Source organism: Platichthys flesus, chromosome 9 (assembly GCF_949316205.1).
Source record: "Platichthys flesus chromosome 9, fPlaFle2.1, whole genome shotgun sequence".
NCBI classification, from domain to species: domain Eukaryota; kingdom Metazoa; phylum Chordata; class Actinopteri; order Pleuronectiformes; family Pleuronectidae; genus Platichthys; species Platichthys flesus.
This window is the reverse complement of record NC_084953.1, coordinates 24,109,349-24,134,373: the sequence shown is the minus strand read 5'-3', so window position 1 is coordinate 24,134,373 and position 25,025 is coordinate 24,109,349. Positions and strand designations below refer to the sequence as shown.

Sequence of the window (25,025 nt, the reverse complement as noted above, 5' to 3'; positions counted from 1 at the left end):
GTTCCATTATCTTGACCCTTATTTATATTTTTCTTTTCTTCAGTTTGATGAAGCATCTCTCTACCTGATGTCTCCAAGCGGGATCATTAACTATTAATGCGTTATAATCTATTGTGATTTATCATTATAAATAAGCAATGAGTTGTTGATATTTCTTTAACGAACAATTATCCAGATTGGTGGTCCCAGATGAGTCCACAACTCTTTAGAAAATAAACATAGATAATAAGACAAATGAGAAGAGGCTAGGTGATGAGGAACAAAAGAGATAGCATGTTGAAGTTGATGAAGAACACAGAAAATGGTGAAGTAAAGCTTAGAGTAGTGTCAAATGTAGAACAGCCAATGCATTTTAAAGGAATTGTAATGCCCACCAGTTCGCAAGATTTTCTACTCACATGATGATAACGTGGAAATACAATGGGCCTCATTCAAGAAACATTTTCTAAAACATGTAATGCACTTCATATTTGACCATTTTAGTTATTATGGAAACCAACATATGTAAGATCTCATCTTTTATTTTTTAGCTTTCTTAAAAATTACAGGTAATTACATCCAAAGATGACCTTTAAGCTGTTGTGTAACTGAAGTAAAAGCTAAGTTTCTTAAGTAATTTCTTAAGTCATTGTTCCATTTAATGGAAAGTGAAAGGCAAGCCCAATCGTTCCGCTTCAAATTCCATTTTCTTGTGTGGATCTGTATTTAGAATATAATCCCATCTTCACCTTGTTAATATACTTTAGTGTTACAATTTAGCGACAGTGTACAAGTTGAAGGTCACATGACTGTTGGACCCAGCCACCAACATTTGCATGCTTTTCATGGGCATAATTAGAGGCATTTGAGAGGCCTGCACGCACTCTCACTTGGACTATTTCAACATTTGTGGCTGTTTATTAAGAGTCTCCTAAAGTGTTGCTGTATGCGTTCTTCTCCTATTAGTGACTCAGGACTTGTCAGTAGCATTTTAACATGCAATCTGGAGTAGGAGGATTTTCCAGTTAGCTACTCACTCACATGGTAAATAGCAGAGCTGCCACACAGAGCAAGAACAGACGAAGAGACCAACACGGACACTGCAAAGAGTTGCATGCACAGAGGGCTCCTGTGTTTCTGTGCAAGACTGATTACGGGCACATTTATGTTTGATTTATTGAATCACTTTTGAGGTACTGTGTCTATATTAGTTGTTTCAATTTGGGTTGAATAAAATGTTAACTGGTGAGGGGCTGTTGTCTGGCCGTGTGGCCCACAGAGGAAGGGTCTGCTTTTCTCTGTCTGGCAGCTTTCTCTGCCACTTTTAACCAGGGCAGTGAAACGCTAACTGGACTCAGCAGTGCTAATAAACCCCCTGGCACTGCTGGAGGTGTTCTGAAGAGTCACCTCCACATGTGGGGTCTGACCAACACAGCAGCCATCCTCTGATAGAGCTGTCATGTTGTCAATCGGTTTTGCATAACGTTGTTGGTGACGATAAATAAATTCAATGGCAAAGAAGTACAACAGTTGACTCAGCAGGCAATCATTGTTGAAAATCATAGATGTCCTTGAAGTAGAGAAGAAAACACATTTTGGTACATTTTGATCTTGTGTGGACAGAATATTCATACTGAGAATTTTTTTTATTTAAGTCCATATATTTGTATTCTATTGTCCTGTTAATATTTTTTATTCTCTTGTCTGCCTCATCCTGACCAGCCTGCTGCTGTAACAAGTGCATTTCCCTGATGTGTCGATTAATAAAGTTGTATCTATCATCTAAAGTTAAAACACAGGTTTGAACTTTTTTCACAAATGACGCACCTTAAATATATTTGTATGACTGAAGGCAATCAAGATCAAGTACAAATTCAATACTACTTTTATTACAGAACTGGCTTTATCATGCAGGGATTATTTATTACCCAACTCATGTTTCTAATGGTAAGTTTAGCAGAATTGCTTAAATTCTGGCACCAGTAGTTTGGTTTAGCTGCCAATATAAGTTTGGGCAATTGTCTGTATATTTTTGCATGTATTTACATCCGTTACCTCTGGTGCTCTAAAACCAGACTAATAAAATACTTTTTGAGGGAATGACATTTTGTTAAAGGAGAATGTTGGAAAAAATCTGAGATACATGAGGCCTTTCAATAGCAAAATAAATTAACGATTAAATAAATAAATGTGGAGAGAAATCTGATTTTATCAGAGGTTTTACTGAGGTTATTAAATAGCCGTGGTCAGGAAGGAACATCCAACAGGTTTGTTACAGTCTGACTCATCGCTCTTTAGCCTGTTGTAGGGCATTTTCTCAAGTAGCTCAAGTATACACAACTGCAGGAAATAGCAACACTCTACCTCTTGTCTCAAAGAGTCAGCTCTGTAAATGTATCTCAAACAACAACTTATTTTTTCAATTATCATTCTGTCTGAAATTGCATAACCATATTCACATATCGAATGTCTCTAAATGGGAGAGACAGGGTATGAGGGTATTTGGCCATTTTAAGTTCAAACCCATAGCCCTGTGGCTAATTCATGACTTGGAGCAAGGCTGGCAGATTTAGCATGGATCTCTCTATCCCCTTGTGTCTATGTAACCCTTTTCTCGAGTTGAGCTTGCTTTGAATATGTGTGTGTGTGCGCATGTCCGAGCAGGTATACATGTACGTATAAAGTCTATATATGTGTCCTCATGCATGTACAAATCCATCTCTGGACCACCAAGTTATTTTACCCTCAAGCTGTACCATTGCGATGTATGTCTGTGGATATGTCTGCATGCTTGTTTGAGTAGGTATTTTTGTGTGTGAATGTGTTCTGTGTAGTTGTATACAGGATGCAGGAGCATGTTTTATTGTGTGTTTTTTAGCTGCACTGTGTTTCCTCCCTCACATCCAGCACAATGAGTCTAATAGGAGCATGCGTGAATGAATGCATACAAATTGTCCAAGTTCCACTGCTGTCTGTGAGTGTGGTCTCGTCATACAGCCCTAACTCAGTCTGACAGGCGAACATGCGTCTAATTTGGTACACCGGAGGATGCAGTAATGCTGGAAGTCACAAAAATGGAATGTGAAGACACACAATCACCCACATGTCCACATTTGGAAATTCAGCACATACAGTATGCATTTCTTTATTTAAACTCAGACATTGGCAAGTATATGTTCAACCCTGATCCCATTACATCACAGTTTTCAGATACTGCATGCACTGAGTAGGACCCTTAACTGGTTGGTGCTCTCTTGTAGAAAAACTCTGTACGTTGTAAATGTGTTTCAAGCTGCAGTATTTCATATTTCTGGATGATGAACCCATATAGAAATATCACCAACTTTGCTTTCCCCCTCTAAGCCCCTTCTGGTGGCGACTTCACTGTTGTTGGTTTACTCTCACTGCTCTGATCATTTAGCGGTGTTTTGAAGAAAAAACCTGAAAAACACATATTTTAAGACCTGAGAGAACCAAATAACCAAAAGTAAAAATTTGAAGATAGTTGACGATAGCGGAGGATTGAAATACTTGAGCTCGGGCACAACATTCAAGTGATGCAATGTTGCGAAAGCCAGTCAGCGCTGAGAATGAATCTCACAGGGTGATCTAACCCGCAACTGGTTGGCTTCAGTTAGAGATGGAAATGACAGTTATATATAGACAGCTCCTAGAGAAGCCAGTGAAAGTCCCCCAGCGATGTTCTCCTCTGGATGGTCCTATGGAGCAATGCACAATGGTGCTGGCTCTACATGCATTTCCACAACTGGTGCAATGCAGTAGTTGCAGCAAATAAGTTTGATCACCACAGAAATGAGCTACTTAACAATGGTGTTGAAAAGAATGTAGTGTTGTAGTGGACATTGCATGGGTGTGCTAAAGCTAGCAAAGCATTTCAGAAAATCATGTTAGCCTGCAGTGCAGTTTTCCCTGTTGACCTTGAGAGTCCATTTTAATGTAGTCAATAAGCAAATTTGTGAACAGTAAAAATCATGTCAATGTGTATGATTGTTCAAATTGTAATCCTTTACTCATTACATTTTTTGGCTGCAGCAAACAGTAGTGTTTTAAAGTCTGCTTTAATTGAACTAAAGTTAAAAAATACCTCAGGTATTCAGGGAGCTTGTTCCACAGCGTGGAAGCATAGAAACTAAAACTAGCTTCACTTAGCTTGGTTTTAATTCTGTGAACACTGAGTCAATCTGTCCCATATGACCTGAGGGGTCTGCATGCCCCATAGAATACAAATACATAAGAGATGTATTTAGTGCTGTATCAGGCTAGTAATAGGATTTTAAAGTCCATACTTTGGCACACAGGAAGCCAGGGCAGTGATGTAAGGACTGCTGTGTAATGTGCTCCACTCCCTTAGTGTTACTGAGGACTGTGGAAGAGCTGCAGCTGTCTGGTTGATTTTTTTACTTAGACCTGTGAAAGCACCATTTCAACAATCTAGCCTGCTGTAAGAAACATATTAAAATTTTGTATGTATCTTTAGAATATTTTTTTGTTGGGTTAGGGTTAGGGAATTGTAGGTCAATGTTTTTATAACTAAAACCATTACTCCCACATTTCTGGCTTGATTTGTGTATTCATGTAGTCATAGATTGAAAGTGAGCACTTACAGGTCTTTGGGGCAAGTTACACTGTTTTGAACTGATTTTGTTTAGTTGGAGAAATGTCTGTCACGTCCAGTGTAGTGACCTGCTGCTAATGTTGTGTTAAGTTGTGTGTCATTAACTTAGTTATCATAAGAGACACTGGAATATTCCATAATCGGAGTAAGAAAGACCATGTAGATGTTAAAGGACAGTTCACCGAAATTACCATGACCTATTCACCATTCATAGACCCTGGGACACACCATAGTGTTGCTACATCCACTATAGCTAAGCCACTTGCAGTGGACTTTGAGGCTTACAACACAGTTTATATTACCTCGTTTTGAGTCAAATATGATTGTCTGGGCTTGCAGACACTTGGATGACACCACACAAGCAGTATGGATGCATGCTGTGTTTTCTCTGTTGTTTAATTTTGTCTGAAGAAGGACTCACCCTTGACTTCAATTGTTATGGATTCTGCTGCAAAGGGTTTTGTGGACTCAAACACTACTCCCACCGCTACATCGGCATAGTGGTGACAAAATATTGAGTGCATTTTTCGGGAACTATGCCTTTAATTAAATCAGTGTTTGCAAGCATTTATTTATTCATGGTCAGTTGTTGGAAAGTGACGGACATGTACATATAGTAAAATGAAACTAGGCAATGTCTATGCAAGTGTTGTTCTTCAATATACAAGGTGTTAAAAGCAGATAAATTGTACTTTACGCACAGACCAAGCAGTCACTATGTTGTAAATGTGCTTTAGAAACAAGTCCCACCTACTTTTCCAGCCTGTCATATGGTCAACTTTGACAAATGTCGCACCAAGATAAAGTTATACCGAAACCAATATCAGTCTGAATGCAGTGATAGTCAAAATTTAGACTAAAAAGCATTAACACAACGGTTTTACACCAAAAGCCAACCCTCTTTATCCAGTCTCTTTACCCTCCTCTTGATGAAAACCAGTCTGCTCTGATCAGTCAGCCGGCCAACTCTTTTGTGAAAACTCTGCCCCTTTTAGATCCATTTATAGATTTGAAGTATCTCATTATCACAAGGAACCTGAAGTTTTGCTTCCTGCCACCTGCATTGAGCTATGTATGTAAAACAATGTTTATCCAGTGCTGTTTTGTTTTAAACTTATCTAATTGTGGTGTCAGGCTGCTCATGACAAGTATCAGGAGTTTGGTCCAATTCTGGGGAAAGAGTTTATTTTGAGAATTTATTTGAGAATTTATCCATAAAAACTATTCATTTCTCTTCACGATATATTATTGCATTAGTATGATATCATTATGCAGTTAAACCACCATCTGCCTAATAAAACAAATTCAGTACACTTCCTGGCAGAGAATCAGAACACTGTTATGGATTCTTTGGGTAAAATTTGTTTAGCAAGAAGACATCACTGCTTCTGCAGGCCAAGTTGAATATTTTGATGCACTACTTAATGTGCCAACCTTGAGTTCAGCTAGTTTAAACCGTTCATGCATATATCTCTCCTGTATTTTTTTCCACAGCCCAGAGGAACAGTAAGGAACTCAGGACCTTAACCTGCATTTGACTGTAGGAACCTGATTTGGTTCTTGGGCCATAGATCCTGATCCACAAATAGTCCCTGCTCCCAAGGTAGTAGGTGTTAGTTGCCATATGGTATCCTCAAAAATGAACACTGTGCTGAGGGGTATACAGTTTTATGCTAACATGGAGTAAGTGGGGTATGCTCTGGGGTCTGTTCAGATTAATCTGAGTTATGACTGAGAACATTTTTGACACAAATTTTAATATTTTTAAATAAGTTTATTACTTCCTTGAGCTATGTCCCAGCCACAGCTTTAGATCCAACTTCTGTATCGGCAAATGTTTTGAATCAGCAAGCCAATCTACCACCATGGTCAGAATTCTCATTTATACAACATACCAACCTTCCAGATCACTCTAAAATAATGATATGTTTCACAGAGAAGGTGGGCAAATAAAGGAGAGCCTGATGTGCAAGTAAATAGCTAATTGTGTGTAAGCCAATTGTGTGATTGCACAAACAAGCAATCATAAAACACTCAACTTTCCTAAATGCATATGGATATTATACAGCCAAAATACGATGAATAACTCAATGTTTCTTTTGTCTAAACCCTAACCACATGTATCATTAAACTGCATGTACTTTGCTTCTGTAGATCATAAAAAAACAGTTAAATTGTCTTAATTTAAGGTTTCAGATGTAGCATACTTCATAACATTCACTCTAGTTATTTGGCCTTGTAGATTTCCCGGTGGTGAACTAACTAGACCAGCTGGGGACGAAGGGCATAAGATGTGGTCTAGATAGAGCACGGTAGAGAGAGGGAATGAGAGAGACAGAGAGTTTGTACTTACTTTGGGAACCCTAGGAGACTCTAAATGAATATGTCAACAAACTATTGATCCAGGCGCTGTCACTACTATTCATTATCTTGGCCCTCCTACCTCTTGTTCCCAGTCTCTCCATCTTTGGCTCTCATGCTGTCAAATCCAAATTTGTCTCATTTCTCTCTCTCTCTCGCTCATATTATCTCTCGCTCATATGGTGCCCCCAGTCATAATCAAATAACTGTCACAGAGATGGAGTGTATCTGGAGCTGGGATACAGTTCAGTGTATGTGTGTGTGAATATGCTTTTTCAACCTATGTCCTCACAAAAGTACTAAGATTCTTAGGAAGTTGATTCAGGGAAAGGCCTTGATTTAGGGTTTAAAATGAGAATAAAGGCAATTCAGTCTTCTGTTTTAAACATACCATGCTGTGATAATTGTATACTGCATTTTAGAGACCATGTCAATCTCACACTTTCTTTCAATTCACACTTCCTGGGCTCCATCATAGAACAACTCAGTTCACACCTGGTAATAGTCTGTAGAAATAAGACCCCATTCAGACCTTGTATTAAAATCCATACTGAGTTTGTCTGTATATCAGAGAGAGAGAGAGAGAGAGAGAGAGAGAGATTTTGATTTTTCAAGCCACTTTTATTTACTCAGTTTTCAAAAACACAAGTTACATCAACATAAAAACAATATTCAATTCAAAATATGACCAAACACCAGCTTATCTATTGTCACAGAACATAAAACCTGCTTGAGGCACCACATCTTCTCAAAATCTTCTACATTATTTGACAAAATAAAGAAAGAAAAAATCAGTTTTCAGCCTCGCTTTTAACATTTGTTTAAAGATGCAAATAACATCTACATCCAGTGAGTCTTCAAGTTTTTTCCTCCTGGAGAGATAGATCGCCATCTTTGCTTGACCCAAAAAAAAGTTGAGGGTTGACATTTTATTTTGTTTTTACTGTTGTACTTGTAACCCAGGATGAACATTTGATCTGTGAAAACTTCTTCAAATAAAGCACACAGGTGAGTCAGAAACAGAAACAGTGAGGAGAGTCGACCACACTTCAGAAAACAATGAAGAACTGTCTCCCTCTGTGGACAGAAGGGACACGTAGCAGCAACTTCAGAGTTAATCACCGAAACAAAAGCGTTTACAGGAACAGCTCCGTGTAGAACCCTCCACTGTAAGTCCCCCCCCCCCCCTCTTAGTCGGCGGTGGTTTGTACAGGGCTCTCCACTCCGGCCTCTGAGCCTCCGTCAGATCCAGATGAGTCCTCCATGGAGAGTCACTCCGGGCTTCTAGTCTGTTCTGGTTCAGAAACTTCACTAGTAAATAATACATAGTTTTCCCTGTCATGGTGCTGAGTGTATTACCAGAGGCAGTTTTTAATTTCAACAACAAACCTTCACATTTTATCATAGGAACAATTGTTAACTCAGGAATAGGATCACTGGTGTCCGGCTGAATGAGTCCATCCCGGTAATCAGTGATCAACTGAAGTTCAGGGTGAGTCAGCTGCTGTTTCCTGCCTCTCAGCAGGAAGCTGACCACCCTGACTGACCTGATCCCCAAACGTGAGGCCAGACCTGCAGCGTTGTCCAGGTGAGGGCCACACACCTCCACCACATGGTCCAGTGTGAGGACCCGGGCCTCGCACAGTTTTTGATTCAGGCCTGGTTCTGCAGCACACCGGAGCCGATTCCCGTGAACCACTGGCTCTTTGAGGAGCCAAAGCAGAGAGTCAGAGTCTTTCAGTCTGCCCTTCTGGAACATTCCCCACACTCTAAGCAGTCCTTTGTAAAAAAGTAGAAGGTTGTTGAACTTACATTCATTCACATCCATTAGAAACCACGACTCAGCCAGGCCTAGCCCACCACACCGCTCGAGTATGGCACGGGCTACTGGTCTCCAGACCAGGTCCAAAGGACCAGTAAGGAGTCTCTGGACAAACTGGAGTCTGAAAGCGGCCCCCCTACTCGCCAAGTGGACAAGGCCATGTCCCCCCTCCTCCGTAGGTAGAAAGAGGACACTCTGTGGGACCCAGTGCAGACGGTCCCAGAAGAAGTCCACCATCACGGCCTGTATCCTGGCCAGCAGACGTGCTGGGGGGTCCACACATGCCAGTCGGTGCCACAGCATGGAGGATAGGTTGTTTATAATGAGGGTGCGGCCTTTAAACGACATGTGTGGACGAAGCCACTTCCATTTTTTAAGGCGTCCCTCTACCTTCTCTAAAACATTATCCCAATTTTTGCTTATGAAGGTTGCATCCCCAAGATAAATACCTAGATATCGAAGACCCTCTTTTTTCCAGGTCAACCCCTCCGGTAATACAAGTTCTCTCCTCAGCTCAGTTCCCATTGCTAAAGCTTCACTTTTTCCCCAGTTAACTTTAGCAGATGATATTTTACTGAAATGATCGACATTTTCAACCAATTTATCGATGTCCTCTTGTTTTTGAACAGAGACCATGACATCATCAGCATAAGCAGATACTTTCACAGTTTGTGGACACCCTGGGAGATTTGCACCTGACAGCTGTACCCTCAGTCTGTGCAGGAGCGGCTCTATGGCTAGAGAGTACAGCATGCCAGAGAGGGAGCAGCCCTGTCTGATTCCCCTCTGGACTTCAAAAGGAGAGCTTAATCCACCATTAATCTTTAAAACACTCTCAATGTCACTGTACAAAGTCCGGATCATGGCTATGAGACCAGGGCTGAACCCAAACACCTGCAGCACCTGCCACAAGTATCCGTGTTCAACCCGATCAAAAGCCTTTTCTTGATCTATAGAAATAAGACCAAGTTCACAGCCCGATGAACCAGAGAGGTTCAAACATCCCGAATCAGAGTAATATTGTCAGATATCAGCCTGCTGGGCACACAGTAGGTCTGGTCTACGTGAATGACCTGCTCCATCACTTTTCTCAGCCTCGTTGCCAACACTTTGGACAAAAGTTTATAGTCCGTGCAGAGCAGAGCCACTGGTCGCCAGTTCTTTACTTCTTTAAGATCTCCTTTTTTGGGGAGAAGGGTGAGGACCGCTCTCCTGCAGCTCAAAGGTAGTTGTCCTTTGTTGAAACTGTCTCTGAGGACCAACAGCAGATCTCCTCCAATCACAGGCCAGAAAGCCTTGTAGAAGTCAGCAGGCAGTCCGTCGATACCGGGAGCCTTGCCGTTCTTTAACCTCTGCAGAGCAGCATGTAGTTCTACTGCAGAGAGCTGTGTGTGTAGCTCTGCACTGACCTCTGCAGGCACCTTGGGTAGACCCTCAAAGAACGGCTGTGCCACCTCTGGTCTCTGTTGGAACTCCATCGCGAAGAGGTCCTCATAGAAACCAACAGCATATCTGCGAATCTCTGCAGACTCCTGCAACAGCTGCCCCGTGTTGGACCGCAGGGAGGTCATGAGTCTTTTTTGCCTGTTCTTACGTTCGAGGCCAAAGAAGAAGTGAGAGGGAGCATCCATCTTGGCAACATGCTGGAACCGGGAGCGAACCAGAGCACCTTGAGCAGAAAAACCCAACAGGTCTGACAGTGCTGACTTTTTGTTTTTGAGAACTATAAAATGTTCTCCGTCTCCTGTGGATTCTGCTAAATCTTGCAGATCCACTATTTCTGTCTCCAGAGCTTTCATAGACCTGGTCATGTCTCTCGTGACATTGAGAGTGTACTGTAGGCACAGATTCTTAATTTGACCCTTTCCTATATCCCACCACTGCTGTAATGAGGTGTAGTCAGATTTAGTTTTTGAAAAATTGTTCCAAAACAAAACGAAAGCATTTTTGAAAACATTATCTGACAGCAGGGCTACATTGAAATGCCAGTAACTACTGCTGCACTTAATATTTTTAATAGAAACTGAAACCTGAACGAGTGAATGGTCTGAAAAGCCAACTGGGTGTATGGAGCAACTCTTAAGAGCATTGGCCTGATGTTTGAAACAATAAAATCTGTCCAGCCGAGCCATAGATAGAGTATTGTCTCTAGTATGAACCCAAGTGTACTGACGCTGAGTGTGATGAAGAAACCTCCAGGTGTCACACAGATCATTCTGTTCAATCAGTTTGACAAGACACCTCCTGGAGGCTCCATGAGGTTCTGCATGGTTTCTGTCCAGAGCTGCATCAGCCGTGCAGTTAAAGTCACCACCCAGGAACATGTGACCTTCACCACTACACGAGTTAACAGCAGAGTTCAGAGTGTTTAGCAGAGTTACTCTTTCTGTGCCTATAGTCGGAGCATAAACATTTATGAAGGTTAGTTTTACATTTTCAAAGACAGCCTGTATTTTTAACAGGCGACCTTCTACAATATCCTCTGTTGCAGAGGAAACAAGTAGAAAGTCCCTGGAAAATAAAATGGCCACTCAAGCACTGTTACTGCTCTTATGGCTGAAGAACACCTGCCCATCCCACTCCTTCCTCCACGAAGCTTCACTCTCAGCTGTGCTGTGTGTTTCCTAGAGAAAAACAACATTTAACTTCCTGATTCTACACAGGCTGAACAGAGCAGCTCTCTTCACATCTCCTCTGGCACCATTCATATTTAAAGATCCCAGCTTTATGTCACACATGTTGAGGATAAGAGAGAGGTTAAAACAAACATAGAGGACCACACAGACAGAGGAAACAGACAGGTTTTTCAACATCAAATTGCTATTTGGGCTCGGACCTTTGACATTAGTTTTTTAAGACGATAAGTTTCCTGATCAGTGAAGGTCGGTTGGTCTGGACCTTCAGAATTCCCCATGTGATACTTCAATGACTTGAGGAAAAGTCCTAAATCTGGGTAGAAGTCCTCTACTCTAACCATTCTTGTGCCCTTAGTGTTTTGTAAAAACTTCCTGATACTGGTGAAGGTGTAAAGCCTCTCTACATCCTCCTTCATGTTCTCCAGTGTTTCTGTTGAAATGTCCTCTGACTGAGAGGAAGAACACGGTGGGTTTATCTTAGATACTTTTTTTGCCTGGTTACTATTTGTCTTGTTTTCAGGGTTTTTTCTTTTGGCTGACAGTTTTAGGAAATCTTCCTCCATCAAAAAATCCTCCTCATCAGGGAGCTCTGCCTCTGCTCCTCTAGTGGATGTGTGAGTATATCTCACCTCGTTCTCTTGATGGACGTCCTCACTGTCCTCCCCCCGTGAACCTGGTGTGTCCCCCCGTGGCTCCATCGGGACAGTGGCCCCAGCACCACCCGAGACAGGCGGGGGCCCCGATGCAGGAGCAGAGGACCCCCCCCCCGGCCAAGGCAGGCAGAGGCCCCGACGCAGGAGCAGAGGAACCAACCCCGACCAAGGCAGGCGGAGGCCCCGGTGCAGGAGCATCCGAGACACCACCCTCCAGGGCAGGCGGAGGCCCCGACGCAGGAGCAGAGGAACCACCCCCGGCCAAGGCAGGCGGAGGTCCCGATGCAGGAGCAGGGGAACCACCACCGACCAAGGCAGGCGGAGGTCCCGGTGCAGGAGCATCCGAGACACCACCCTCCAGGGCAGGCGGAGGCCCCGACGCAGGAGCAGAGGAACCACCCCCGGCCAAGGCAGGCGGAGGTCCCGATGCAGGAGCAGAGGAGCCACCCCCGGCCAAGGCAGGCAGAGGCCCCGACGCAGGAGCAGAGGAACCACCCCCGACCAAGGCAAGCGGAGGCCCCGGTGCAGGAGCATCCGAGACACCACCCTCCAGGGCAGGCGGAGGCCCCGACGCAGGAGCAGAGGAACCACCCCCGGCCAAGGCAGGCGGAGGCCCCGATGCAGGAGCAGAGGAACCACCACCGGCCAAGGCAGGCGGAGGCCCCGATGCAGGATCAGAGGAACCACCACCGGCCAAGGCAGGCGGAGGCCTCGACGCAGGAGCAGAGGAACCACCCCCGGCCGAGGCAGGCGGAGGCCCCGATGCAGAGGCGGAGGCCCCGATGCAGGAGCAGAGGAACCACCACCGGCCGAGGCAGCCGGAGGCCCCGATGCAGAGGCAGCCGACTGGCCCCCACCGGCTCTGTCCGGGCACAAGCGGATCAGGTGTCCCTCCCTCCCACAGCCAAAACACTTCATGTTCCCTGAAGTTACATGCACCGTGTAGTTATAATCCTCAACTTTAAAACTAAACACCAGGTTCAACTCCTCCTCACTTTTCTTGAGAACCATAAACACGTGTCTCCTAAAAGACATGACATGTTTTAGATGTGGAGATCTACTGTGAATGGGGATCATTTTTTAGGGGGACATTAATTGTCCATGTCTGGCCAGTTCCTTCTCCAATAACTCATTCTTCAGGAATGGGGGGACATTAGAAATTAGGACCTTCCTGACCGGATTTGCCAGGGACAACACAGGTGTGAAGGAGCCCTGAATCACCACTCCCCTCTCAAGTAGCTGGTTAGCTTTTTCTACGCTCTCTCCAAACACCACCACAGCACTGTTCATTCGTGAGGCAGACTTCACACTGTCATACCCCACAACCTCACCCACAGCCAGACTGACCTCCTCCACCGAGCAGTCCACAGCCGGACACAGTTTGATGCCGTGTCGGCGTGTTAGCTTGTGGAGGCCGGAGCCTCTACCTGCAGCAGCCATGCTGCACAAACACAAACACACAACTAACAACTAAACTACTGCTCCTGACCCTGTCACTCACACAGAAACAAAAAACACCTCTACTACAATTGCGGAGGGAAAAAGAGCAAAGTAAACAGGTAGAAATATATAGTTTGAAACAAACTTTCTCCAGCTCACTCACCAGACTCACTCCCAACATCCACTCCGAGAGAGAGAGAGAGAGAGAGAGAGAAAGAGGTCAAGGTGAGGTTGAGTGAATCAATGCTTTGTGCACAGCTCTACAATGGATTCATATTTGGGCGATTTAAAATAAATAATAGTGATGGCTATGTTGTGACTAATGATGTTGACCACAGCTGACCACAAACAAATTAACGTGTGAACACTGAAAAGCAGAACAATGCTGTTGATTCATTGTGAAACTGCAGCGGGTCAGAGAATGTCCCCTGAGTAAACGGTCGTTCATGTGGTCGAGGACGCTTTTGTGTTCACACTGCTTAAAGAACGTGGCCACCTGTCAATGTGGTGAGCGATCGGATCTCAACCCATCCTCAGTGCATCTTGGTACATTCACACAAAATGTGGCCTGTGTCTGTAATGGAACAATTATCAATTCTGGTGGTTTAATTCTTACTCAGCTGTGGCTGAGGGCAACTTGCTTGTACCACTGAAAGATTTGAACAAGCGCCCTGAACAATGAAATCACGTTGCATTTATACAAGTTAGAACCCTCCTCACAGATAGGCAGAATGTTCATCCAATCAACGCTCTGCTTTGTGTAACCAGGCTTAGATTTGGTCACCTTCAATCTGAATGAGGAGCCCTTTGAAAGTTAAACAATACAATGGCATCAGGCATCTGCTTAGACTCCAAGTATGGGGCTTTATATACAATGAACATGTTGTTGTTGAAGGACCTTTCATATTTCATTCAGAGTTGAGTTTTTCGTCTCTATAAATCAAACTGCCTTGACTTGACATGTTACCTTCATATGGAATACACAATAAAATACATGCTTTGTACAATACCTAGAGATGGTAACTACGGTATGATTGAGTTTAGAGAAGAGAAAATTTGGTTAATGTATGCTTGGATTTTGACAGCTGAAAAACTTGTTTGAGGCTGGTCATGAAAATATATGAAATACAATTAGACATACCAATGCATGTTAGCTAACACTTGTTTGCGTTGAACATCAGCATTGTCCATAAATCATGAGGTGCTGCACTGTCCAACACTGATGAAATTCCTTGTGGTATAAACTGCGGTACAAACCACTGTGCAGCGATAAACCATCCAGCTAATTTGTGGATTTAAAATCCTCACTGATACCTCAGGGCAACAAACACATGGGGCCAACCTCTTTTAGAAATCCTCCCCAAAAGAATAGGGGCTGTTTTCACAATAGATTAATGTGATTGTGTGCATGTGTGTGTTTTTTGACGTGAGGAGAAGTTTGCGTTGAAACAAATAAACAGGTTCCTGTCTAATCATCCATTGACTCAATTAGACCCTGCTGCACTAATTCCAACACCACAGAATTAAAGGAGAGAGGGCAAAGAAGAGACATAGTGGGATAAATAAAGGAACGTCGCTGGAATTAGCAATGAAGAATGTGAAATGAGAAAATTCTGCCATATGAAAAGTAGGGAAGAAGAATTACCTAACAGAGTAAAGTCAGTGAAGGTTTGTTAAGTAAAAGCAAAGGACATATGATTCAAAAGATTCCTGAACAGTCGTTAGTGTTTGGTATCAGATCTGGATTCTAGACTGTGGTGCACCCAAGGATTTCGCTCCCCACACTGCCTCCATCTGGTTTCATCTAAAATAACTCCAATTGTTGTCCCTGCTGATTTAACAGACCCTGCAAACTGTAAAGTGTTGAGTAAATATTTGAGGGTCGGAAACGATTGATCTGGAGGGTAGCAAGGTCTGAACGGTTTGGATTAAAATATGATTTTGTAATTTGTGTGCCCTACGTGTTGGCAGAAAAGCTCTCATAAAGCTTGCAAAACATTTATTTGTCATCCAATCGAGGGACGCTTTCAGGATCATACAAAATGATCCATTGCATAATTCCTACCGTGGAGTTGCGCTCACATGTTTTTTTTTTAAAGTTTTACCAGTGATCAATACCAACTTAGCATTTCTTGTACTGTTTTCTGTACAGACATATCCTCCTTCAGTGTCAAAGTAAACATATGTTTTAAACAAATCTTCCCAAAAACACTTAAAACAACTTCTATGGTAGATTTTGAGAGAAGTGATGTGGTTGGAAGCATTAAAACATTTCCAGATGCTGTGATCCTGCTCTGTTTGACCAAACAAAAGAGATCTACATTATTTTTACATTCAGTCTTAAGCGATATTGTTCAACCAACAGGTACTCCGTCTCCCTCTGCAACCAGTCTCTCATATTTACCTGTCAGTTGGAGCATGTGTGTCTTTGAAAGTGGGAACATAATCAAATCTACCAGTTGTGTTTGTTGTGCCATACCTCAGGTTATGGCACAACATACTTTCTGTTTTAGAATACCTTAATAGCTTTTGTAAATAAAGTCAGTTACTTTCCAAAGTGCTCGTTATTTTGTGGTTTAATATATTCTACACTGGAACTCTACACTCTCTGCACTAGAGAGCAGAGAGTGCGTCTGTGTGTATGTTAGTGGATCCTCTAAATGTTTTATTCTAATTGAAAAAAATACTGTACTTTGTGTACTTTATAGGTTTTAAGAATCTTAACCTGGATTTACATCTGCATGCATGGACAACATTATCATCATGGAGACGTGATTCTTGGAAAATAAGTTATAGGCAGTCATATCGGACTGGACAACTGACTTTAAAGGAGACTATAGCATATATTACAGCCCCAACTTTTTGGTTGACTTGATATGAATGTAAAGTCCAAAGGACATTTTGACATTAGGCTCCCTTCACTTTCTGTGTGGTGCTTTCAGGTGTCTCTTCAGGTTTGTGTCTTCTTCCCAGTGATATTGTTGCTGCCTGGTTTCTCTCCACACTTATTTATTACTCTTGGATGTGCTATATTTCAAGTGGATCCAAATGTCAACCTGTTATGTTGCTGTCATGTTCTTTTCCCTTGACTATGTGTTGTCTGATCTCATACAGCTACAGCTTTTAAGGGTTAGGGCTAGCACTGGTGACGATGCATTGTATTTTCATTTACCAAAATGAAATATGAAAACATTAATCATGCTTTAGTTATAAAGAGTATAGACTGTGGGGAAAGTGTTATTTAGCTGTAATTAAAGATTTTTACAGGACCGGTTAATGCCAGCAGGTGAGGTGCCAATAACCAGACTTTGAAGTTATGTTACCCACCATTTTTTGGCTTCTTTCTCACATTCAGAAAAGGATTGCAGATGGAATCTAAAGCCAGCGTTTGGTGCAAGGCTGATCAGACTTTATAGGAAAAAATACTATTGCCCATGTTTTTTATTTGATATCTGTGTTAGGGACAAGGTGGTCTATTACAATTAATATTTCTAATGAAATTAAAGTTTTTTAGCAAGTTTCTCTCTGTTTTAACTGTTAAGCTTAAGCTTTTGTGCTGAATTAAACTAACTAGTCCAGTGCCCGTTCTAAATCTGGTTTGGAATTAGTTGTAAAATTGGCCTGTGGCACTGCTGCTTCCAGCTTTTCTTTCTAACTGTGAAAATGACCTACAGTACTCTAACTGATCTGAGGCAAGTGAAGACCGGCTGAAGGACTCACTCTGCATAAGCCTGAAACATTGGCATTAGTGACCCCTCCTACAACAGGCCCAGAGTATATTTTCACTTTCACTGTTCATGGTGCAGAGAGAAGTTGTAAAGCTTCGAGTTCATTTTACCTGGTTTATCTGCATACCTGCCAGGAGTGAAGCCAGTAAGAAATAGATGGCACTCAAGATATGCATTCCACAGACAGACAAACAGGGATCTCTGTAACTTGTAGATTGATAGACATCTGTTGAGTTCAGGTGTGGTCCCTCTTGCTGCAGGTCATAGTCTTAGATTTGTTACACACACTTGGAGATTGTTAGCAAATCTTTACTGGTGGGATCAACGATTTCAACTGTTCATTTCTTCATCTGTCAAAACTCTATGTACACTCCCACCGCCAACATAACCACTAGCCCCCCCACCCTCTATCAGAGTTAAAACCCTACAGTTTTGCAGTGAAGCAACCCAATTACAGCAAGCACCTGGAAGGACAGGGAGGGAGAGGAACAACTAGACAGAGGGAAGACTGAGGTAGAAAAAAAGAGAGAGAAAAATCAATGACAATCCAACTGAGGTGGAACTAAGCTTGACAATGCGCCTCCTCTCCCTGCTTCTGGGGTTGTTTTCTTGCAGGGAGTGATTAAAGTGTATGGGTGTTTATTTCACATGAACTCACCACATTAACCTCTCCAACACTCTCAAGCTTTTTTAGTTTCTTTATTCTTCCTCTTTTGCTTTATCCATCTTCTGTTCTTTATGTTTCCAAAAGTAGTATACTTGAGAGCTTCTCATTCACGCAGCACCGACTGTTGCTTTCACCAACTAAAATGACAAACACTAGTTGCTGGTAATGAATGTTAATTATGTGAGTGACTGGATGCCGGGTTAAAATAAATTAGCAAGTCGTCCGCTTTGTGTGCTTTCTGTGAAACGCTGTCAGAACTTGGCGAAGCAACACTTCCAAGGGAAGGATCTGTGCTCTGTTTCCCCTCCACCACGAAACCAGCAACTCTGGCAAAACAATTTAGGTGACTGCAGCATTAATGTCCTCCATCACATTCTGGCAGTTTCAGTCATGTCGTATGTTTAATTTAAATGAAACTGTAACATATAATTTATCATTTTCATTTCAGTCCTGCGTGCAAGGGCCGCAAACAGAATCTTTTTTACTTTTTATCAGGCGAATTTATTTATTGATGGCTATCGGGACGTGAAGAGGATTTCAACAAATGTAATACATTGTATTATTTCATTGGAACATGTTTTGTTTTATATAAGACCACACGTGTTTGTATTTGTTTCATCACTTTTCAGCGGCCACAGAACTGGTCCCTCTTTATATACTGCATAGAGCTCTTTTTTTAAATTGACCACTCTTACAATTGCGTCTACTCACATCCATATTGAGGCTCATCAGGTCCCTTTTAGACTGGAAATACAAAAGATATTCTTGCAAGGCGGGTTCACATGGGTGTTCTGCAGGTTCTGCATCTAAAGATCATCTAATTAGCTTTTTCTCTCAATAATCTCCCAACCTCCCTCTTAAAACCTGTCAAATTATATGTACTCTTGAATGCATCTCTTCCAGAGTAATGCATCGATGCAGTGCTGCTTCTGTGCTGAAGAAGTGTGCTGTGAATGTTTTATGCTTGTTTTCACCCCCTGTTCTCTCGGCTCTTACTTTCATCAGTTGTCACGAGAGCTCTCTAGAGAAAAGCTCTGCCATATAAACAATTCATAAATGATTTCAGACACTGCAAGCATCACTTTGTCAAAAGAATACCTCAAAGAGTCCTTTATATGTGGTTTTTTCTAATAGGCTATATTTCATGATGAGGATTTACCAAACGGATCAAATAAATGCTATTTCAAGGTGTGCTCACTGCACTTTATTGAAGGAACAACGATAAGAGTCAAGAAAAGAAAATAAAGTTCTGTGCTGATGTTCCGATGCATTCCTCTCCCAGTTGATGATGTTCGCTGACCTCTTTTATCTCAGTTCTTTGAGCCAACAATTAATATGTATTAGTAGCAGACATCATGGAAAATTAATAGTTTGTCCCTGCAGAGAATGGGAGGAAGCTATTGTATAATACGTCATAAGTTAATACTATTTTAGATTATAGTGTAAATTTGTATTTCTACAGCACAAATAATAAGTATGTGACCTTGCAATAGCGTATAGAAGCCCAACATCCTCCAATATTTCCTGTCACCTTTGAGATTTGACAGCAGACCTCCCACCCAGCATCAGTGCCAGAGTCCCATTGGCTCAGCATTGTGGAGGTCAGCATATATTTGGGCAGCTGTGGCTTCCACGGCTGCCAGAGAAAGCACAGCTGTTTCTCACAGCGGAAACAATGGCCTTGCGCCGCACAATGTTGAACTAGCACTTTTTAGGGTTTTGCTGAGGCTGCCCTCCAAGGCAGTCTCACAAAAGTCCATTCCAGACTTCTATTGGCAGCGTGTTTACTCGACCAAACTAGAAAACAGATCTGACAGAGGGTTCATTTAAAATGTTCGGAGGCTTTGACACACTGCCAGTAACAGTATCTGGTGAGGGAATCCGATACAATTGAAGTAGATGGTGACTCACTTGTTGAAGTAAAGAGCTTCAGTGGTGTGATATCTTTCTACGAGGTGGGTTCATGGACCCGCGGACACACCATCGTATGGCTATGTCTGCTAGCTTAGCCACTTCCATTGGACATTTAGGCTTTAAACAGGGTCTTAATGACCTTGTTTCAAGTTTAATATGAATGTCAGGGCTTGCATATGCTTGGATGACACCAGATAAGAAGTACAAAGGCATTTTGTGCTTTTTTCTGTTGTCTGAAGTTTAAGTAAATTGTATCGGATTCGGATCCAACCAAGTTTACCCGTTCAACTCCAGAAGTCTTTTGTGGATTCAAACATTTCACCAACTCCTCCATCTGTATTGTTATGAGTGGATGATGTGTCCATTTTCATTTTTCTGTGAACTTACCCTTTAACCCTCGGAAAGCCTGGATAAACAGACCTGGTCCTAACCTAAAATTTTACACACTCTTCACCCTTGGTGAATTAAAGGAAACTTAATCTATGCAATTAATCGTTAAGAGCAAGTATACTGCCTCATCTTAAATAGACTCTCCTGGCTCTCCTTAAATAAAGAAACTATCCCTGTCGAAACAGTGCTTGATAAAGTAAAGCCTAAAACAAGAAAATGAATCATAGCAACACACACAGTGTTCTTTAGCTGTCAGGATACCCAGTAACTGGCCAGAAAATTCAGTTTTTCATCTTTTCTTCTAAAAACCCACAACCTCCGGTTCTTGAGGAGAGAGCATTTGGTGTGTACATTTGCATCATCCCTGCCTCTCTGTAGATTCTCCCATTTGGAGTCTTTGGGATTCCATTTCAAACTGCAGTGTTGGTGCCAAAAGTAATATTTTGTCAAACAAAAACCATTTCCACACAAACTTTGTAATGATATCCTAAAAATGCCCATTTGCACCCACTCCAAACATTCAGCTGCAACTGTTTTATACTGTCTATAGATGGCACAAGGCTGTGGAGAGGGTACTAACTGTGATGGCTGTGGAGCTACTGTATTATGAAGCCCAGAGGATTCATTGTTAATCGGAGTGTTACAGGATATTATATTCATAGCGAGAACTGAATGTAAAGTGTCCTCTAGACTTACCCCAAAGGTTGCAAAGTAGGAGTTAAGGTTTTTAATCAAAATTCAGTACGTTTATTTTTTCCTCAAGGGCATCTTGAGTGATAAGTGTATTATGTTTGTTGGTCAAATGATATTGTCTCTGTCCTTCATGCTCATTCTGCACCTAATATCGAAGCGTATCGGAAGGGCTAACATTGAGTAAACCTTTTGTGTGTGTGTGTGTGTATGAGAGAGAGAGAGAGGGAGGGAGGGAGGAAGGACAGAGGGACGAGTGCAATCATCTAGAATAGTGGGCGTCCTCTCCAATCCAGACTCAGACCAGTGCTGGTTGAGCATATTAAACTGTCACAGAACTGTTGTTACTGTAGGTGATTACATATCTGTGTTCGAATATAAAGACTGTAGTGGAGGCAAATAAAGCTGTTGGAGATGTATTAACAAACAGATGCAGGGCTGGTTTCTTAGCATGATCCAGGACACTTCTAGATGTTTAAATGTTCATAATACAATAAAATACACATACACAAGTTTATTTTCTTCAAGGGTCAATAGTTGGTTTGTGGTTTCACAGAGCTTTTATGCTCTCTATGGCATAAAACAATATCTATCTTTTGACATCAGCCGGACATGCCGAGGGTGTATGTGCAGAGCAGAGATAGCGGTGGTAGAAATTGTGAAATATGTTTGCTTTTGCTGACATGATGCATGGCTTAATATTTTTATGAAATGCCAACACTGCAGGATAAGTACTGCAGCGAAAAGGGGTTAGAAGAAGTGTAGAGTCCAGACGTATTTGCACAGAATTTATCTTCCGTGGTGATTCTCTCGCCTTGTTGTGGGGCAAGTGGAACACGCAGTAAGGTGACTGACTCACACTTATAGTCAACCTATTTGAATGTAGACTTCGGATCACTGTCATGCTAAATGATACATTTTTCTGTCAAATTAGCTTAAAAAATTATATGGAATCTGAGCTCAGAAAAAGCTCCTGAAGATCTGTCTTCATCTTATTGCCTCTGTCAGCAGTGAAATCATCAATAAATGCCGGTGTTTCACTTCCACTGCAGTCATTCATGCAAGACAATCTTTGATACATTGGGGGAGGTTGCTTATTGCTGTTCTCTTTTTCCTCCCCACTTTCCTCTTATCATAGCTATGATAAAGGTTGATTTTCTTTGGATTTGGATTTTTTCTCTCTGTTTTTTGTCACCTGTGGCCTGACCAGGTGTTTTTAAGGTTCATCAGGAGTTTTCATCCTGTAATGAATGATCTGCAGTTCTGGTCATGAAGTGTTCTCTTGAATGTTTCTTGACTTAATTGCTATGCTATCATAAAAAGTTTTTCATCACCATCATTCACAGGACTGACACTCCTTCGTCTATCAAGTTATTTGCCATTTTCTATTTTCCGAGGGGAACGTTTGCTTCTTTATTAGAATGTGAAGATTTTCTCTGGTGGTTTCTTGCTTTTACCCTCAATATAATACTCTAAGCAACTCCACTTCTCTCCATGGCAACACTCAGTCAATTTTGAACCATATGTGAGCTTATTCATGTGAACAAGCTCGCAAAAAGCAGCCCAAGAAACATTTATAGCCAAGTGCCCAATTAATATCCCACACTTTTTGCACTGTGTGTTGAAGGGGCTGTATCTCCCACGCAGTCTTCTATATTGATGCAAACTTACTTAAATAAAAAGCTAAAATTTGGTACTTTGATGTAGTATAAAGGATTTTATTTTAAATTCAACGTGTTGAACCATCTGTGGTTTATAATTATTATACATATGCCTGGTAACAATGAGGAGATTTTAGGTAAGCTAATCAATTAGGCAGCATTATTAAATAAATAGGAGGGGCATTGATTTAGCCGCACTATTTTATGTGTAAGATATATAATGGGTCAAATTATTTCATATTAAGTAAACGTATAATGACAAACCGAAAATCAGTATAAGACAATCTACCCAAATCTGTGATAGACTCTTTGATGGTCTTTCATTGATCCCTGTTGGTTGCTTTTCCTCTCTTCTTGATGTAGTGATTGCTCTCTGTTAAACCTCTGTGCCACAAGCGCAGCATAAAATGCAGATATATAACATTTGCATCTAGCTGCTGAAAACAGCGGAGCATCTAGGAGCAAGAGAGATATGAAATAGTCAAACAGCAGTTTGTAGAGACCAAAACAGAGCTAAGAGGAGAGTGAATGACAGATTTGTTACCAGAAATGAACTTCAGAGGAATGGTAGTGTTGTGCTGTGTCTATTGGATGTATAAACAGGCAGGCATATTTAACCACATGTGGCATGCTAGCCATATCAACAGCAAAACGTCCCAGTGTGTAAAAAAGGTTTGTTCTACTTCTGCCCCCAAGTGGCCAAAAGTACTGATCCCCATTTCTTCAAGGTCCTCACAAGTAATCATAGTGAAAGCTGTTCATCTGAACAGTTCCCAGGAGTCAGGGGCAAGAGTTGGTGAAACCTGTACCATAAAGTCCCATACCACACAGGTGATAGACACTCATCTACCCAGCTTCCTATCTCTATACACAATGGGCAACATGCAAACAAAGAGACACTTACATATGATGTATTCAACTAATGCAAACTTGTCAGTCAGTCGGGTGCCCTGGTTTCTCTTTGGCAACATTGTTAACGAATGAGTCGAAATTACACAATATTCACATTGTGTATTAACTTTAAACTGAGAGTTATCCTAACACATAATTGTATATAATGTGGTAAAATGCAAATCCGTGACGATAACGCTTGGATGGAACATGTGCAGTCTTATTCATTCCGTACCAGTGAAGCTTGCACTGCATGCAACAATTATCAAGGTCTAACAAAATTGTAAAACAAAATTGCTATTTAAAAGAAATACCTCATTTTATCATCAACCAAAAAAAAAAAACAATCCATGGCAGTATTTTTGTTCAGAGAATCCTCATTAAATTACCCAGCAAGAAAAAGAAGGAAAAGGTGAGATGAAATGCTGAGATCAAGGCACAGACAGGGTCGGCATGGAGAAAGAAGAGTGGGGTATATTATGTGGTATAAAGGGATCCAAGTACAAAGTGAATGGAACTCAGGTACCTTTGATCCTTGTCATCCTTCGCTTTGTTTTAGGCATCAGCCTCCTACAACCTTTCATCCTGACCCTGTGAAGTACAAAACAGAGTGCTTGATTTGACCTGCTGCTTAGCACCACATATTCATGGCTAATGGCACTGTACCATACTGAGGAGAAAGGCTCTGCATGTGGATGCATGTGTGTGTGTGTGTGTGTGTGTGCGCACAAGATATGCACACTCTCCAAACTTCAACTGAACAGAGAGAGAAAGCAAAGGGAGCTGCAAGGTGTTAATCATTTGTTAAAAAAAATGCCTCCAATAGTTTTAGAACAAACTTTGTAAACAGTTTCTGACTCCCATTGTAGAAAGAAGAACAGGTGTCTTTGACTGCTGGATGTAGTTCAACAAGAAGAGTGATTCCTTTTGGAGGAAATTGCCACCTGTGTATAAATTCTTTGTTTACAATTCAGAAACACAGAGACACTGAATTGTGTCAATTTAAATACCAGCTGTTAAAATGGAATAGTACTAAAACCTTTGACTGCTTTTGTATGTATAACTTATGAACCCAACACTGACATCATTGTCACTTATCTATATAGATAGATATGGTTGTTACAAAAAAAGCAAGATTATCACTTGAATGAATGGCAGTCTCGTATGGGAATTTCTGTCCATAGAGGATGGCCTGAAATAAAATATGAAATGAACACTAATATTAGATTGTTTCAGAGATCGAAAGAAAATACTCAAATGCAATTTTTGAATGGGATGTATTCAGAGCAGTATTCACCATATTTATTGGAGGAAAACTCTGATTAAATGGTCATTTCATTAACCATTGTGTGTGTGTGTGTGTGTGTGTGTGTGTCTTTTTGTGTGTGTGGGGGCCACTTCGTCTTTTAATTCCGTTTATTTACATCACCATCAGTGGTCCTGATTTTAAACTACGCATCCATATGCTGGCAAGAAAAAGTGTGTTGGCCAGATTTTCTCTATAAATTGGTCATAAAATCTGATCTTCTTCTCGTTCACAACCACAGACCAACACAA

At 41.6% G+C, this 25,025-nt stretch overlaps 1 protein-coding gene across 1 annotated transcript in view; it reads left to right on the top strand.

The window, feature by feature from the left end:
- Window positions 1–25,025, top strand: part of LOC133961268 (inactive N-acetylated-alpha-linked acidic dipeptidase-like protein 2) — a 376,914-nt gene that overhangs the window by 272,245 nt on the left and 79,644 nt on the right. The gene's annotated exons all lie outside the window — the stretch shown is intronic.